We start from the raw sequence: 17,301 nt of genomic DNA on the forward strand, positions 1-17,301 counted from the left end.
TAGGCAACATGGTGCAACCCCGTCTCTACTAAAAATACAAAAAAAAAAAAAAAAAGCCAGGCGTGGTGGCATGTGCCTGTAATCTCAGCTATTCGGGAGGCTGAGGCACCAGAATTAGTTGAACCCAGGAGGCGGAGGTTGCAATGAGCCAAGACTGTGCCACTGCACTCCAGCCTGGTGACAGAGTGAGACTCTGTCTCAAAGATAAACAATAAATAAATAAATAAATTTTTAAAATCGATATTCTGGGCAGTTAGTTTTTTTCCTACATGGTGAAACGTCTTCAAAGACTGGGGTCATGGCTGGCTCACAGAGCAGTGTCTCCATGCTGAGGAGGAGGCGAGGAGGATAGAGAGGGCAGGAGATAGTACAGGTGCAGGGAGAAAGAGGATGGAGAGAAGGATGAGAAACAGGTGGAAAGAAAAGTAACCAACTGAATAAACATGGGCTGAGGAACACGTAACACATCCCCGAACGGATTAGTTGAAAAATGGAAAATTTCCACAAAATTAGGTAACAGGTGCTGCACAGAACATCCACCGCTCATTCATTCATTTTTCAACTAGAAAACGTTCATGTCTCTGCCTGACACCGCCCAGTCCAGCAGTTTTAGTTCTGCCTCCTTTGCAATGTTGGTGACATGCCCACAAGATGCTGGGAGAACCCCACGGACAAGCTGGTTGGTAATGCTTCCCGCTTCCTCTTATGGCTCAGTATAAGACAAGGACCCCTGGCCTTTAATATAAAAATGTAATTGACTCAAGTCTCTTATCAGACATTCTGTGGCAAGCCTGATGCCCTCCTCAAGTTTTCTGAGCTCTCTTACGGGAGCAGGTGCATGTGGTCACCTCCGGCACAGAGTTCTCCCCATCAGACTCTGTCATCCCCTGCAGCTGCACTGGTCCAGCTACAGAACTCTGTCCCATTTTCCTGATTTTCTCCAAAACCATTACAGGAGGCATTGCATGTAGCAGGCTCAACTCCATATGTGGAGTGCTGGTGGGAAGGTTACCCTGCAAGGCGAGGTTACTGTAAGGCATTCAGCATTGTTCATATTAAAACTTCTCCACAGTCACTGGCCCCATGGGCCATGCTGTCCACTCCACTGTCTTTCTCTTGCTTCCTCTTGTCTGGAAGTTGAGTGGACTGGATGGCTTCTGTGGACTTTCCGAGCTCTGAAATTCAATGGGGCTAGAATTTCAGAGCTCGGAAAGTCCACAAAAGCCATGCAAGTAGAAAGAAAAGTAACCGATTGAATTTAAATAGGCTGAGGAACACCCTCTCAAACTGATTAGTTGAAAACTCGAAAAATTCCACCAGGGCTGACAGAGCTTCTGCACCCCAGGAGGGAGTGACTAAGCACCTGAAAGTGATCTGCCACTTGTGGCTCCAAGAAAGAGCCCTGCCCAGAGACTGACACCAGCTAATTATGGTTTTGTCACATCCCATTCTTATTCAACTACATGTTCCCCCTTATCCTCAATTTCCACTCCCGTTACCTTCGCTTCGGTAGGCAACCCTTCTGACATGTTTTATGTGTATTCTCTTTGTATGTCCTTTTATGAAATGCACATTGCTGTTTAGTCTGTGCATTTTCAGGATACTAAATGACATTTCTGTTCCAGCCCTGGATTTTTGCAGTTGATCCACATGCTGTGGGTGCATCTGGTGTGGTGCTGCTGACTGCTCTCAGCCTCGTGATGGACACACTCTCCCTCTATTATCCAGATACTCTGTGGGAACTAACATTTTCAACATCTGCCTTGTGGCAGACACTGCCCAACAAAGGCTTGAACTTGAATTATCAGACTTAATCCTCACAGCAACCCCTGCCATAGGCTCTCTTATTATCATCATTTGATGGAGGAGGCAACTAAGGCGAAGAGGGATTAAGCAACTTTCACCAATGTCCTCTCTTTTAATCACTCTGGGAAACAGCCCCCCTCTGGACCCCTTCCAAATACTATATTCTAGAGCTAGTTGTACTTAGGAATAAGAATCACAATGATAATAACAGCTATTACCTATTACATACCTACTGTGTGCTGGGGTCTTTACATCATACACAGCTGCCATGTACTGCTGCACATGTAGCACACTGCACAACTTCAGGGAGCATCATCTACTTAGAGTACAAAGTAAATAACATCCCTTGGAGATGGAGGGTGAGGTGACAGCAATCCAATAAGGCTGGAATTGTTATGACTATTTCATAGCAAAAAAAAATTGAGTCTCGGCCTGGTGCAGTGATCAAACATAATCCCAGTACTTTGGGAGGTTGAGGCGGGAGGATCACTTGAGCCCAGGAGTTCCAGACTACCCTGGGCAACATAGCGAGACCCCATCTCTACAAAATAATAATAATAATAATAATAAAATTAGCAGGGGGTAGTGGCACACACCTGTAGGCCCAGCTACTGGAGAGAATGAGGCAGAGGATCACTTGAACCCAGGAGGTGGAGGCTGCAGTGAGCGATCATGGACCCAGCGCACTCCAGCCTGAGCAACAGAGCGAGACTCCGTCTCAAAAAGAAAAAAAAAGTGAGTCTCTGAGAAGTTATGAGACCTGACCCAGAGCACAGTCTGTGAACAGCAGAGTGCAGCTCTGACACTGACTGGCTGCAGAGTCTGATTCCCTGAGGCCTTTAGACTCTTCCCCCGCCTCCTGCTGGGTAGTGGGCTGCCCATGCCACATGGTCACTTAAGAGGAGTCCAGCTCTCAAGCTGAATTGACCTCCAGTGTTCCTGAGGGCTGCTGCCTAAGTGTAGATGTTGACAGATAAGGTGCGTCTCCAGAGTGTGGGGACTGAGCATGGCACGACTGCCACCCAGACACTGTTGGTTCTGGGTGTGCCTTCTCACACTCACCCATCCTCTCCACCCCTACCAGCCTGTGCGTGGCAGCTTATGCTCCCTCAACCCCGCTGCTTCACCGGCTCGGTCCCTATCCACCCGCCAGGTGGTTGGTGAACTTATCATGGCAGAAGGCCGTGAGAGGGGCAGTAATTCAAGAGAAGGAGCCCTTGAGAGATCTCCAGGCTTTGTTCACAGCATTAAGACAGCTTCAGAGAAAAGCATTTATTGCAGACAGAAGAATATTATTTCAGAGCTATTCCCCCGGCCCATTACAGCAAAATAATAGAGCTTTAGTTTCTATATATTTGTCATGCTTAGCACACATGTATTTCAAGTGTATTTGACAGCATATAAAATTGAGGTGAAATATTGCAAAATTGGCCAATTCTTGTACATTTTAAATGTATTTCCTTTATTTCTTACACTTATTTTACATATCTACATAATCCATCTTTGGAACTAGAGAGGTAATAAGTGATGAATCGATACTGAGGTTTTCCATGGCAAAAAGGCTCACGTTGGATGTGAAATTTCCTTCTTGTCTGGCATGTCCTGGCTCTAGCTACAGAAAGAAATGGCTGCTTTCCCTGGTCTTCCTGGGCGGCTACATCTCCCAGGAGCAGGGAGCCAGCAGTTGAAAATTACAGGCAAAAGCCTTTTCTTTCCCATCTTGGGTACCAGCTTTCTCTAATGATACGAGAAAGTTTTATTGGTCTGAGTCGGAACTCTAATTAGTTGAACCAATCTTCTTAGGTTGGAGCTCTTATCCTGAGGTTCAAGGTGGACTTCAGGGGTTTTTCTAAAATTATTTGCATAATTTTGAGGTCAAAGACATTTTTCTGTGGCTGCAAAAGAAGTTAACCACATCTATTTAGGAGTGTGGGTTGGGCTCTGTCTTACTGAAGAAAAGGGTCTCCTTGACTTCCTGGCCCCCACCTCCACCCACTCTTGTAGGGAGTTTTGTGGTGGATGGAGCCCAGGGCCATCACTCCACCTATACGACTTCTTACCTGAAGTTGGCTCCTCAGTAGCCCTTCCCACGGGTGGCCACAAAGCAAGGGGCTTGGGATGCTTATTCACAGCTCATCAAGTGCAGCAGGGGTAGGAGGGAGTGGCCATTCCTTGGGGCCCAGGCCACAGGATGATGTCAGAAGCTTAGTACCAAGGCTCCCAGAGGTACACATCCCATCACCATGGTGTTCATCCATGAAGACTCTCATGGTTCAGCATCTTAAATGCAGGTCCACGATGGGCAAAGCTCTGATCCTCATATTCCATCCTGAGGTGACCCTTCATCCTTTACATGTTGGAAGGCAGCATGGGACCCATCAATAGGACAGCGGTTTGAGCCTGCAGAAAGCCAGCCACATCTATCTCTAGGTTTCAGCCTGAGTACAGTTCCCTCTCAGGCCTGGGGCAGAATTTACTCTCCCTGGTTCCTTTCTCCATGCTTGGCTGCACCCAACACCCAGAATGGTGCACTGACTGATTATTTGTGTGTCCTCCCCTCTACAGTGCTGGGTCTATGTTTTATTTATCTCTGTACTGTCTGTAGCTGGATTAACACACACAAGGCCTTAAGCAGACTGATGGGCTGGGCGTGGTGGCTCACGCCTGTAATCCCAGCATTTTGGGAGGCCAAGGCAGGAGGATCACGAGGTCAAGAGATCAAGACCATCCTGGTTAACACAGTGAAACCCCATCTCTACTAAAAATACAAAAAATTAGCTGGGCTTGGCGGCAGGCGCTGGTAGTCCCAGCTACTCAAGAGGCTGAGGCAGGAGAATGTCGTGCACCCGGGAGGTGGAGCTTGCAGTGAGCCGAGACCGTGCCACTGCACTCCAGCCTGGGCAACAGAGCAAGACTCCGTCTCAAAAAAAAAAAAAAAAGACTGATGAATGGAGGCTTGGATGGATGGATGGATGGATGGATGGATGGATGGATGCTTGGATGGACGGATGCTTGGATAGATGGACGGATGATTGTGGATGGATGCATGGGTGGATGGATGGATGGATGCATACATGCATGAAATAAATCCCTTATATGCAGTTTCATACAGGCTTCAGCATATAGAAACTGAGTCTGTAAGATAGTTCTCTCCTTTGTGTCACCCTCCCCACCAAGGTGGCATCCATAAAAACTTCATTAATATCTCAAACAATGGGGAGACCAAATCAACCACATCCCCTCCTCCATTAAGAATGAATGCCTCTCAGGGCCATGAGAGGCACTAATGCATCTCTCCCCATGACTCTACCACAGCTGCTGACCATCAGGGAGCCCATTAAGAAACAAGAAGAGCTATTGATTTCAGATGAAAGATGCCCAGGATCCCAGAGCAGGCACTTGCTGGGCCCAGCAGAGAAGAGGCGGAGGCAAGAGCCTCCTCCTCACTGTGGCCAGCTAGAATCCAGATGGGCCCTGGAAGCCTGGGATGAAGTGGGTCCACAGGTCATCTGAGCTAGAAACGACATCCTATGCAATGTCTTTGTTTTACAGATGACAAAACAGGGCCAGAGAGAGCGAGCGACTTACCCAAAGCCCTGCTGTTGTATATGAACTGCAAAAATGGCCCTATTTCTCCATCTATCCTTGCATCCACATCCATTGCAATGGGACTTCGCAGCTCTGCCCATCAAGAGTAGGAACCTGTGTCCTTAGCCCTTGAATCTGGGCTTGGCCATGAAGCTTTTTTGATCAATAGTCATGCGTATATGCCAGTTTCAAACCCTTGTCTCAAGAGTTATATGAGTTTTGGTCTCTGCTTTGCCTTTCTACCTCTGGTGAGAACATTCCTGGATGAGACTTCTGGAGGAATAAGCAGAGCTCAATCAGTTCAGTCGTCCTAGTCAGGTCCCATACGTGAGACAACCCAGTCAAGATCACCAAAGCTGCTTTGCTGACCTGCGGCCAATGGACATAAGTGTGGGCCCTGCCTGATACCGGCCCTTCCCAACTCCAGCCTTCTCTCCTTCCTGAACCCAGCTTCCATCAGAAAGGCCTTAACTAGTTGTTCCTGGCCTTCAGATTTCCCATCTTTCCATTTCCTTTCTTTTTTTTTCTTTTTGTACATACAGTGTACTAAAAATTTAAAACAGAGTTTGACCCAACATTTAAATATTGGATGCTCACATAGAATCCTTCTTTTGAAAAATCAGATCTTGGCCAGGCACAGGGGCTCAAGCCTGTAATCCCAACACTTTGGAAGGCTGAGGCAGGTGGATCGCTTGAACCCAGGAGTTCAAGACCAGCCTGGCCAACATGGTGAAACCATCTCCCTATGAAAAATAAAAAAGTTAGCCAGGTATGGTGGTTTGTACCTGTAGTCCCAGCTACTGGGGAGGCTGGGTCAGGAGGATCCCTTGAACCTGGGAGGTCGAGGCTGCAGTGAGCTGAGATCATGCCACTGAACTCAAGCCTAGGTGACAGAGTGCAACCCTGTCTCAAAAAATAATATAATATAATATAATATAATATAATATAATATAATATAATATAATAAAACAAAACAAAAATAAAAATGAGAAATCAGATCTTATACCCTGCCCTCCTGCACAGCACCGCCCATCTGGGTCTGAGGAGCAGCTGCCCCACTAGAGTAGGATATGCACCATCCCCGCACTCTGACCCTGTCCTCGTCACTAACTCCTGTTCCCCCATGAGGAGTCTGAGCACAGTCACCATGGATCTTCTGCTCTTGGCTTTGTGGTTTTAGAGAAAGCTCCCTGTATGTGTCTCTGTCAAAAGTTGGCAAACAAAAGATAGACCTTGAGGGCCTATGAATTAAGAAAATAAAGACAGCATGTTTCTTTATGGAAGTGATAGATATTTCCATGTATTTAAAATGCAGACAACAGTTGATTCCTCCCATTAATGCTGGCCTCTGGAGGCATCTGGGCTTTTCACCCTGGCTCTAGGCCAAACTTCTTCAGACTGTGGTCCTGCTCATCTTTCCTGGCTTCTCTTTACCCCATGTCCATGTGCTCCAAATCCCATGCCCGGGTGACCACTCACTTTGCCTCCTTGCCCTTGCACCCCTGCCTGAGAGGTACCTCCTTATTCAGCGGTTGGTGTTGGCTTCAGACTTGTATCTTCCTCTCAAACCCTGCGTCTTCCCAGAAATCCCACCTCACCCCAGTCACGACTGCTTTTATTTTCCCTTGCACCCCACACTGCCCAGCCCCATAATGACCCCCTATATCAGCAGCTATCACAGACTGCCTCAGAGTACAACCCCCCCAGCACAGCTCTGCCTTCCCCTCAAAGGCGGGACATGTAATGCACCCTCCCTGCCAATTACCAGCCCTGCCACAGACTTATTACCAAAAGTAGCTTTGGACTGAAATTGAATGTTCATGATTTGCATAGTTTTGCATTCCATTTGCATAGCACTTATTTCCTGTCCAAAAATACTGACATTCACCCACAGTTTTGCTCCTGACTCTCTAGGGCTCCCAACATTGTCCTCTGTAGCCCTGTCATCTCACCTGCCCACCTCATCTGGGGCTGACCACACCTGGAGAAACACCTGGCTGTCCCAGGCCTGGTGGGGATGGGCCCCTCTCCCTCTCTCCCTCCCACAATGCTGCTGGGACCTTGCCCCTGGAAACCCCAACTTGGATTCTAGGATTGATGTTGGCTGTGCCCAATGCCCAGCACATTGTCTGGGCAGGCCAGGAGTTTAGGAAGAGCTTGAATGAAAGAATGAAAGAAAGAAAGAGTGAATAAATACATGCATGGCTGAGTAAACGGGTGATTGAATTAGTGATACCCAGTGAGTGGGTGGGTGAGTAACGACAGCATGGCAAAATGAGAGAGATGGAGCCTGGAAGGAAGAGCATGCTCAGGGAAGCGGGGTCTGTAGATGCAGTTTGCACAGCAGTTAGGAGCTCAATACTGAGAGTGAGACAGGTCTGGGTCTGAATCCTAAATACCTCAAACCAGGTGTGTGGCCTTGAGCAAGCCCTTTCATCGCTGTGTGCCTCGATTTCTCACAGGAAGCCATGGACCCCACCACATCCCAGCGCCCAATGCAGTGCCTGATTCCCAGAAGGTGCTCAAAAAATATGTTGGATGGGTGAACGAATGAATGAATGAATGAATGAATCAGTGAATGACAACCTCATGGAATTGCTGAGCAGACTAGCAAGATGCTGCATATGTGTCCCTAGCCTTTCACTGAGCACAACTAGAAACACAAACATGTGTCATTCAACAGTTTAACAGGAGCCAGCTTTGTGCCCAGCCCTGAGCCAGATGCTGGAGAGCCAGGGCTGGGACTCAGAGTCCTGCCCAGGGGTGCTTGATGGTCAGGCTGGGAGAACAAGGCTGACTCTCGCGAGAAATAAGAGATGTGCAGGGGGCTGGAGGCCGCCAGGTGCAATGCCAGGGAGTCAGTTTTCTTGGAGGAACTGAGCTTGCCATGGCCCTGGGTCTGTGAGGTTATTTGAAGGGGAAGGATGACAAGGAGAGGGGAGGAGAGCAAGGACAAAGGAGTGAAGGTGGAAATATACGTAAAGGCTAGACAGAAAGCAGAGGAAAGCGGGGTTGGGGAAGAGAGATGCCAGTAACAGGTGCACATTGCCGTGGGCCACCTCCACAACCTCTGGCTCCAAACTCTGCCACCACGAGAGGTTGTTTGCTAAATAGAGGCCCATTTTCCCAGCATCAGGGTGAATCTGCATGTACTGAGGATGCCAGAGTCTCCAGTTGTATCTCTGAATGGTCCCGTCAGTGTTGCACAGAGGAGAACGCCACCCAGCTCAACAGCAACCAATGGGAGCCCAGACAGGGGACGCCCACGCTAGTTTGGGCAGGAGCCAAGTCAGCAAGGCTTCCCTGAGGAAAGTGAGCTGTGCTGAATTTGGAAAGATGATTCCAGCTAGCTGGGGAGAAATGGTGTTTCAGGCAGAGAGAGAACCATCTGCAGGGGCTCAGAGGCGAGATGGACTGCAGCAGGCTTGGAGGCAAGGGGCCTGGGAGCTGGAAGGGACCTGAGACCCCTTTTGAAGCCACAAGCACCAATTAGCCTGAACTCCAGAAAGGGTAAGTGACTTTTTCAAGGTCACACAGCGTTTCAACAGCAGAACGTTGGTCTCTGGTTCCTGATTCATGGCCCAGAGCACTGCAAGCAGAGAGTATCGAAGAGGCCAATGAGGGTGGGATAAGAGAATACAGACCACAGGATCCTCTCGGCCCTGAGCCCACCTTATTTTTAAACATATGATCAGAAGTGACCCCAAGAAGAAATTACTAGAAAAAAATCACTATTTGAATTATTCCCTTTTAATTTTAAACTCTTCTGGAGAAACATGCATTTGTTTGCCAGGGAGCCTAGAGGCAGTGAAACCTCATCCCCTCATCTGGGGATGAAAAACCCATTCCCAGACTGGCCTAGGCCAGGGGGATTTTATTTGCTCAATCAACTCATAAGTCTAGGACAGGATGGACTTCAGGCACAGCCTGATCCAGGGGCTCAGACTGTGTCTTTCTAAGCTGGATTTATCTCTCCTACCTCTTCAGCTGGATTTCTCTTCTGTTGGCTTCCTTCTTGGAAAGGCAATCTCCTCATCTTCCTCACATTTGAGCTTGGCTCCCACAAGCTCTGGGAAAGTCTCAGACGGCAGAAGCCTCCACACCCAGGGCTTCACCACTCAGAGCCTTAGTTTTGCAATCTGCTGCCTCACTGCTCTCCCTGCCCAGTCCTTCTATCCTGAAGATTCATGACATATATCATGATGTCATTTTCTTTAATTTTAATTTTAATTTTTTTTTTTGTCTGTTGCCCAGGCTGGAGGCCAGTGGCATGATCTCGACTCACTGCAACTTCTGCCTACTGGGTTCAAGTGATTCTTGTGCCTCTGCCTCCTGAGTAGCTGGAATTACAGGCACTCACAACCACGCCAAGCTAATTTTTGTACTTTTAGTAGAGATGAGGTTTTGCCATGTTGGCCAAGCTGGTCTAAATTGATCCACCCACCTCAACCTCCCAAAATGCTGGGATTACAGGCATGAGCCACCACGCCCAGCCTCATGACATCATTTTCGAAGGGGCTTGGGAAAGCTTGTAATCTTGGCTCCACCAGGACCACACTAAACAGCTGTGGTCTTTGCCAAGTCACTGCCTCTCCCTGGGCCTCTGTTTCCTCACTTGTACAATGAGGGAGTTAGAGTAGATTCGTGGTTTTCAAACTTTTTTTTTTTTTTTTTCAGACAGAGTCTCGCTCTGTCGCCCAGGCTGGAGCGCAGTGGTGCGATCTCGGCTCCCTGCAACCTCTGCCTCCCAGGTTCAAGCAATTCTCCGCCTCAGCCTCCCAGGTAGCTGGAATTACAGGTGCCTGCCACCATGCCCAGCTAATTTTTTGTATTTTTAGTAGAGATGGGGTTTCATCATCTTGGCCAGGCTGGTCTTGAACTCCTAACCTTGTGATCTATTCGCCTTGGCTTCCTAAAGTGCTGGGATTACAGGTGTGAGCCACCACACCCGGCCGTGGTTTTCAAACTTTTTTTTTTTTAATTCTAAAATTTAAATTTTTTTTATTATACTTTAAGTTTTAGGGTACATGTGCACATTGTGCAGGTTAGTTACATATGTATACATGTGCCATGCTGGTGCGCTGCACCCACTAACTCATCATCTAGCATTAGGTATATCTCCCAGTGCTATCCCTCCTCCCTCCCCCCACCCCACCACAGTCCCCAGAGTGTGATATTCCCCTTCCTGTGTCCATGTGATCTCATTGTTCAATTCCCACCTATGAGTGAGAATATGTGGTGTTTGGTTTTTTGTTCTTGCGATAGTCTACTGAGAATGATGATTTCCAATTTCATCCATGTCCCTACAAAGGACATGAACTCATCATTTTTTATGGCTGCATAGTATTCCATAGTGTATATGTGCCACATTTTCTTAATCCAGTCTATCATTGTTGGACATTTGGGTTGGTTCCAAGTCTTTGCTATTGTGAATAATGCCGCAATAAACATACGTGTGCATGTGTCTTTATAGCAGCATGATTTATAGTCCTTTGGGTATATACCCAGTAATGGGATGGCTGGGTCAAATGGTATTTCTAGTTCTAGATCCCTGAGGAATCGCCACACTGACTTCCACAATGGTTGAACTAGTTTACAGTCCCACCAACAGTGTAAAAGTGTTCCTATTTCTCCACATCCTCTCCAGCACCTGTTGTTTCCTGACTTTTTAATGATCACCATTCTAACTGGTGTGAGATGGTATGTCATTGTGGTTTTGATTTGCATTTCTCTGATGGCCAGTGATGATGAGCATTTTTTCACGTGTTTTTTGGCTGCATAAATGTCTTCTTTTAAGCAACAGAACACATCCTCTCAATGAAGTATTACAGAGAAGGCCAGTGCAAGGCAGAGCAAAGCAGAGTAACTCTGGTTGGTGTGGGGGTGATGGGGGCAGAGTTTGGGAACTAAGTTCTTCTCCTCCCCACCCTCACCAGTCTGCAAAACACTGGACTGGTTGCCTAGAAGGCCCTCAGCACTGAGGACACATGGCATTAAGGAAAGAGCATGGACCTTAAAGACAGATGGACCCAGGGGCCGGGGTTTGAATTCCAATCCCTCCAATCTATTGGTTAGCTCTTGCTGCCTCAAAACTCAGCGACTTCCAACAGCAATTACTTCTTCCCACTCATGCACCTGCAGGTCTGCGGGGGGTGGCTGATCCTAGCTGACCTCCATGGGGGCAACTGTGTTCTACCTGTCTCTCACCCTCCCCTTGGGGACCTGAAGGCAAAACTGGGCACATTCTCATAGCTAAGGCTGCAGCACAAGGGAATCCATGGAAACACACACAAGCGTGGAAGGCCAAAGCCTCAGAACTGCACCCATTGGCACCTTCGCCAATGTGCCAGCCACTGAAACAAGCTTCATGGCCAAACTCACTGTCAGGAGTGGAGAAGGGCATTCCATTCATAGTGAGGCCAAGGCTAGGGTGGGGTGAGGAGTCGAGGTCCACATGTCAATTTACTGCAGCCACCTTTTCAGTGGGAAGCTTTACACAAGAGAACTAAACTGTGCCTCAGTGTCCTCATCCAGGAAGTAGGACTAATCATAACCACCTGCCAAAGTTGTCATGAGAATGAAATGGCATTCAGAGATGATATCTCCTGCTTCTCTACCAACTTAACCTGCGACATGCTGCCCAGTAACCCCCAACTCAGACGTAGGATCTGAGCAGCTGGTTGAACACATAGCTACTATCCCATGACAGCATGTGATGGGGAAGCCTGGGTTCTGAATGTGCATGTGTGTGCACGTGTGCAAGGGCAGATGTGGGAAGCACTCTTTCTGACAGGCGGATGCCACACATACTGCGTTAGGCTGCCTCTCGGAGGCTGAAGTCTCTTTCAGGGCCCAGCTCCCAGATTCTGCCCGCTGCAGAAATCATCGCATTATAATTACAAGTTAATTAAAGCAGAGGAGATCAAAGCCACTTTAGACAGATTAATGATACAGCGAGTGCCAGAAATTTCACCATATTATGTATTAACCACATTGTCGTTTTTATTCCACATTTTTCCCCTCTTTTGTGTCAGCCAAAAAGCCTTTCATATCTTTTCTCTGCTCCCATCAATGCATGAGGAATTTGAAGTCCTAACAGCTGTGAGGAGCTGTCTGTGGAGAGGGAGTCCATTCAAAGGATATCAGAAAAACCAATGAGCCTTTTAGCTTCTGATTAACATGAAGCTGCCACCGCCTAACCCTCCCCTACCTTAAAAAAAAAAAAAAAAAAGACCTAAAAAACATCAGTCATTAAAATCAGGCCAAAGAAATGGGAGGAATTGAAAGCTGGATTTCCCAGCTTTCTACAAGGAATTTTTGCATTCAGTTTCACCACCTGGCTGGGCATGATAGTCAAGCCATCAAAGCTTAGCCTGGAGGTGAAGTGTGATTCAGATAACCCAGGCAGGAAAGTAAATAAAGAGAGCATGCACTCACCAGGTGTTTACTGAATGTCCACTCTGTGCCAGGCTTTGGGTTAGTGCATCGATACGATGGAGAACAAGGCAGAGGCTGTCTCTGCCACCATGGTGCTTACAGTCTAGCTGGTGACAAGAGAATTAAACTGTGTCTCATGTCCTGGCTGGCTGAGGGACATTGCTAAGGCATTTCCTTTGTCTGGGTACCAGAGTTCTTAACTGTTATTGTTCGACACATACTGATCAAGCCGGGGATGTTTCCCAATTCCAAGCTAGGGGTTGAGGTCGAGGTACACAAGGGTCTTCTTGGTTGGGAGCTTATGGACACATTGAGAAGACAGAGGAAAACAGCAAAAGAATGTCCCGGAGTACATGATTAATTGGCAATGAACACGTGTATTGTTAAGATGATGTGTAGTAGAACCACCACCACCCTCCAATCTCAAGTGGCTTAAAGTAAAAGTCTATTTCTCTCCTGCCTAAAAGTCCATCTGTGGGTGAGGAAGGGAGTTCTCTGGGACGCAGGCTGATGGAAGCACCTTCATCTTCAATGTATGGTTCCCAAAGTCACATCCAACTGACAGACAGAGGAAAACAGGAAGTACAGAAACTGCATAGGACATGCTTGTAGGCCAGGACTGGAAGTGATGCACATCACCTTTGCTCACAATCTCAGCAAAGGTGAACTCAGAACCTGCCAAGCTGCAAAGGGGGCTGGAAAAGGTAGCCTCTGGCTGGGTGACCGCTTTCCAACAACTACACTACCTATGGAAGGGAAGCAGAGTCTTGGTTGAATAGTCAACCTCTCTGCCAATATGAGTAATCACAACAACGCATGATGGATGCTTAAGAGGAGAAGCTCAGGGTCCTGTGAATGCACACAGCAGGGGACCTGTTTTGAGGATGTGCTCTCATGGAAGAAACCACCCTCACAACTCAGTGGATTAAAATATAAATTTATGATGATCTCCCACAGTTCTACAGGTTAACTGGGAGTTCAAGATGTTTCTTTACTCACATGTATAACACCGCAGCTGGGATGGCCAGATCAGCTGATGCTAGCCAGGTGTCTCTCTCTCTCTTTCTCCCAACCTGGCCAAAATGACCTTCTTCCTAGCATGGCGGACTTGGGGCAGTGAGACTTGTTACATGGCAGCTGGCTTCCCCTGAGTAAGTATTCTCAGAAACCCAGACAGCAGTTCTAAAGCTTCTTATGACCTGGCCACAGAGGTCCCAGGGCATCACTGCCACAGCATTCCACTGGTTGAGCAAGTGACCAGGGCCAGCCCATATTCAAAGGGCGAGGAATTGGCTCCACCTCTAAATGGGAGAAGCAGTGTGAGAGCAGCTCTCTGTGGGGGCCAGAGAGCACAGGGCCAACCTCATCTTGGTGATCATGGAAGTCTACCTGGAGGGGGTGGCATGAACCCACTTGTGTAAGGTGGGGAAGATCATAGTCAAGCTCCTCAAAGATTTGGGTGAGCTCAGTGGGAAAGAGAAGCATGGAGAAATCCATTGTGGGTGGTGCCTGAGAGCAAAGGGCACTGAGGGGGAACTGAGACTGGAGAGACTGGCAGGGAACCCGTGGAGGGTTTGCAAGCCACAGCAAGGAGCCTGGATCTCAACTGAGGGCAGTGGGAAGAATGGAAGAGTTTGAGGCCAGGAGGTGATCTGGACACATCAGCACCATAGAAAGGTCCCTTTAGCTCCTGAGCAGGGAACAGATGGGAGAGAAGCCAGTCTGGAGGCAAGAACAGTTTTAGAGAAGTTGCAGGAGTTGCATCCTTCAGGGTGTCTGCAGCTTCCTTATCTCATTATATTCTCTTAGGAGGGAATACGTAGGACAGAAGAGATCAGTCATTCACATTTTACAGATGAGGAGGCTGAGATCTGGAGAGGGAAGGAGATTCACCTGGTGTCACCATGAGCCGGTTCTACAGAAGCAGCCACCAAATATTCCCTTACACAGGCAACCACATCTATGATCCTCACGATAGGTATCCTTTTCTATAAGGCCAACATCAGAACTCTGCCCTTTTGACTCCCGGGCAACGGACTTTCCCCTTGAAGGTCATCTGTAAGATGATAAAACCCAGCCTGGAGTGAGACTGTGAGGAGGCAACAATGGTAAATAGGCGAGGATGCAAGCTTGGTGCCGGCATGGTTCAGTCTGGTAGAAAGGGTGCAGACTGTGGGTCCAGAAAACAGGTATTTGAGTTAAGCACTGCTACTGGCTGGCTGAGGGACATCTGTAAGGTATTCACTTTTTCTGGGTACCAGAGTCCTTACTGTTATTGTTCCACAGATACTGATCAAGCCTGGGATGTTTCTCAATTCCAAGCTGGGGGTTGAAGTCAAGGCACACAAGGGTCTTCTTGTCTGGGAGCTTATGGACACATTGGGGAGACAGAGGAAAACAGCAAAAGAATGCCCCAGAGTAGGTGATTAATTGTCAAATGACTATGGACACGATACAGGAATTCAGAAGGAGAGACTCCCGGGGATGAGGGTGGTCATGGAGAGCTTCCAGGAAGAGGTGAGATTTGATTAAGGCCTAGAAGGATGGGTAGTATCTGAACAGAAAAGGAAAGAGGAGAGGGCACAAATTGGGAGGATGGAGTGAGCATTCATTCCCCAAATGCTTATTGTGGGCTCACATATTAGCAGCACCACGCTGACCTGTGTGTGCAGAAAGAATGTGGGTCACACAGGACTTGAGAATGTTTAAGGCATGGGCGTAGGGTGATGAGGAAAGAGGTCTGGCTAGATCAGAGATTTCTGATCCAGTGTGAAGTGATGAAACCTGAGGACCACATTCCCAAGCCCTTGAATTGCCACACCAAGGAGTCTCATTCTTGTTCAACAGTCAGTGGAAGCCATGGTAGAACACTGAGGAAGGCGCGGCATCTGGAAAAAGTATTGCCGATAATGTCACTTATTCTACAGGTAATGTTAGACGAACCACCACCAGCAGCCCCAAAGCCTCACAGGAACATAACCTCTGCCTATTTAACATAATTGTGAGAAGTTGGTAACATCACGAGCCTTCATTCGTAAATATCTGTGCCAGACTCTGCTCCAGGCACTAGGGAAATAAAGGTTAATAAGGCACTACAGAGCAATTTGAAAACTGCCGTGCCCTGTACAAAAGAAAGAGATGTGTTTAGGATTCTTGGGTCTTGGTCTCATCTCTGAACCTCACTGGATCTTGGGCCATGGACAAATGTCTCAGCCACCCTGAGCCTCAATTCTTTAATCTATCAAATGAGAGAGGGAAACTCTGTGTTCTCAAAGGCTTCTTCTAGCTCTTTATGTTCTGTGAGTCTTCCTCAGATAATATGAAGACTTCTATTGTGTTGGTGCAAAAGTAATTGCATTTTTGCCATTAAAAATAATTGTGCAATTATTTCTTTGCACATATTATTATTTCTTTGCACAAAAATAAATGGTGTGATTATTTCTGTGCACTAACCTAATAGAAAATGAATCTGGCTGCATTATCCAGCCTAAGTGGAAAGAATGACATGTAACAGACAAGGAGACTAGGCAGAAGATCATCTCATGGTTGTCTTTTTGTGCTTTTTGCAGTTTTCCACTCACATCATCCCCCATCCTCCATCACCTGAGAAGTGGGGGCCTGAGGAGTTGATGCCTTTGGTTTGATCGGTCACCTTAACGCATTCACCTCAATTCATTCACCTCTCTAGGCCTGTTTCTACAAGCTGAGTCTGAAACAGCTTTTCACACTTGGGAAAATATTGGTGATGAGAGAAGCCAGAGGATCTACACAGGAGTGTGAAGACATTTGTGGAGTACAATTTCCTTCCTCTTGAGTGAGAGCTGCTAGAACAAGTCAGCACCCTGGTCAGTTCCTGTTCCATTCCTTACTATGGGCTTAGCCGGTTTAGTACTCCTGGGATCATCAGCTGAGTGATGGGAGAAGGAGCTCCCTTTCTCAGGGAGCTCCCAGTCTGAAAGGAAAACTCAGATCCTGCTTTCAGGGGTGTATTAGTCCATTCTTACGCAGCCATAAAGAACTACCTGAGACTGGGTAATTTACAAAGAAAAGAGGTTTAATTGACTCACAATTCCTCAGATTGTACAGGAAGCATGGGCGGGGAAGCCTCAGGAAACTTACAATCATGGCAGAAGGGCGAAGGGGAAGCCAGCACCCTCTTCAGATGGCAAAGCAGGAGAGAGAGAGAGCGAAGGAGGAAGTGCTCCATGCTTTCAAACAACCAGGTCTCATGAGAACTCTATCACAAGAACAGCAAGGGGGAAGTCAGCCCTCATGACTCAATCACCTCCCACCATGCCCCTCCCCCAACATTAGGGAGGATTACAATTGAATATGAGGTTTGGGTGGGGACACAGAGCCAAACCACATCAGGGGGGTGTTAGAAGAGAAGAGAGCACACTAAGAGTCTGTCTGATCCAGTAAGTAGAAAACATACTTGCAAAAGTCACGACATATGTAGAGTTGAGGGTG

This window comes from Gorilla gorilla, chromosome 1, assembly GCF_029281585.2.
Source record: "Gorilla gorilla gorilla isolate KB3781 chromosome 1, NHGRI_mGorGor1-v2.1_pri, whole genome shotgun sequence".
Lineage (NCBI taxonomy): Eukaryota > Metazoa > Chordata > Mammalia > Primates > Hominidae > Gorilla > Gorilla gorilla.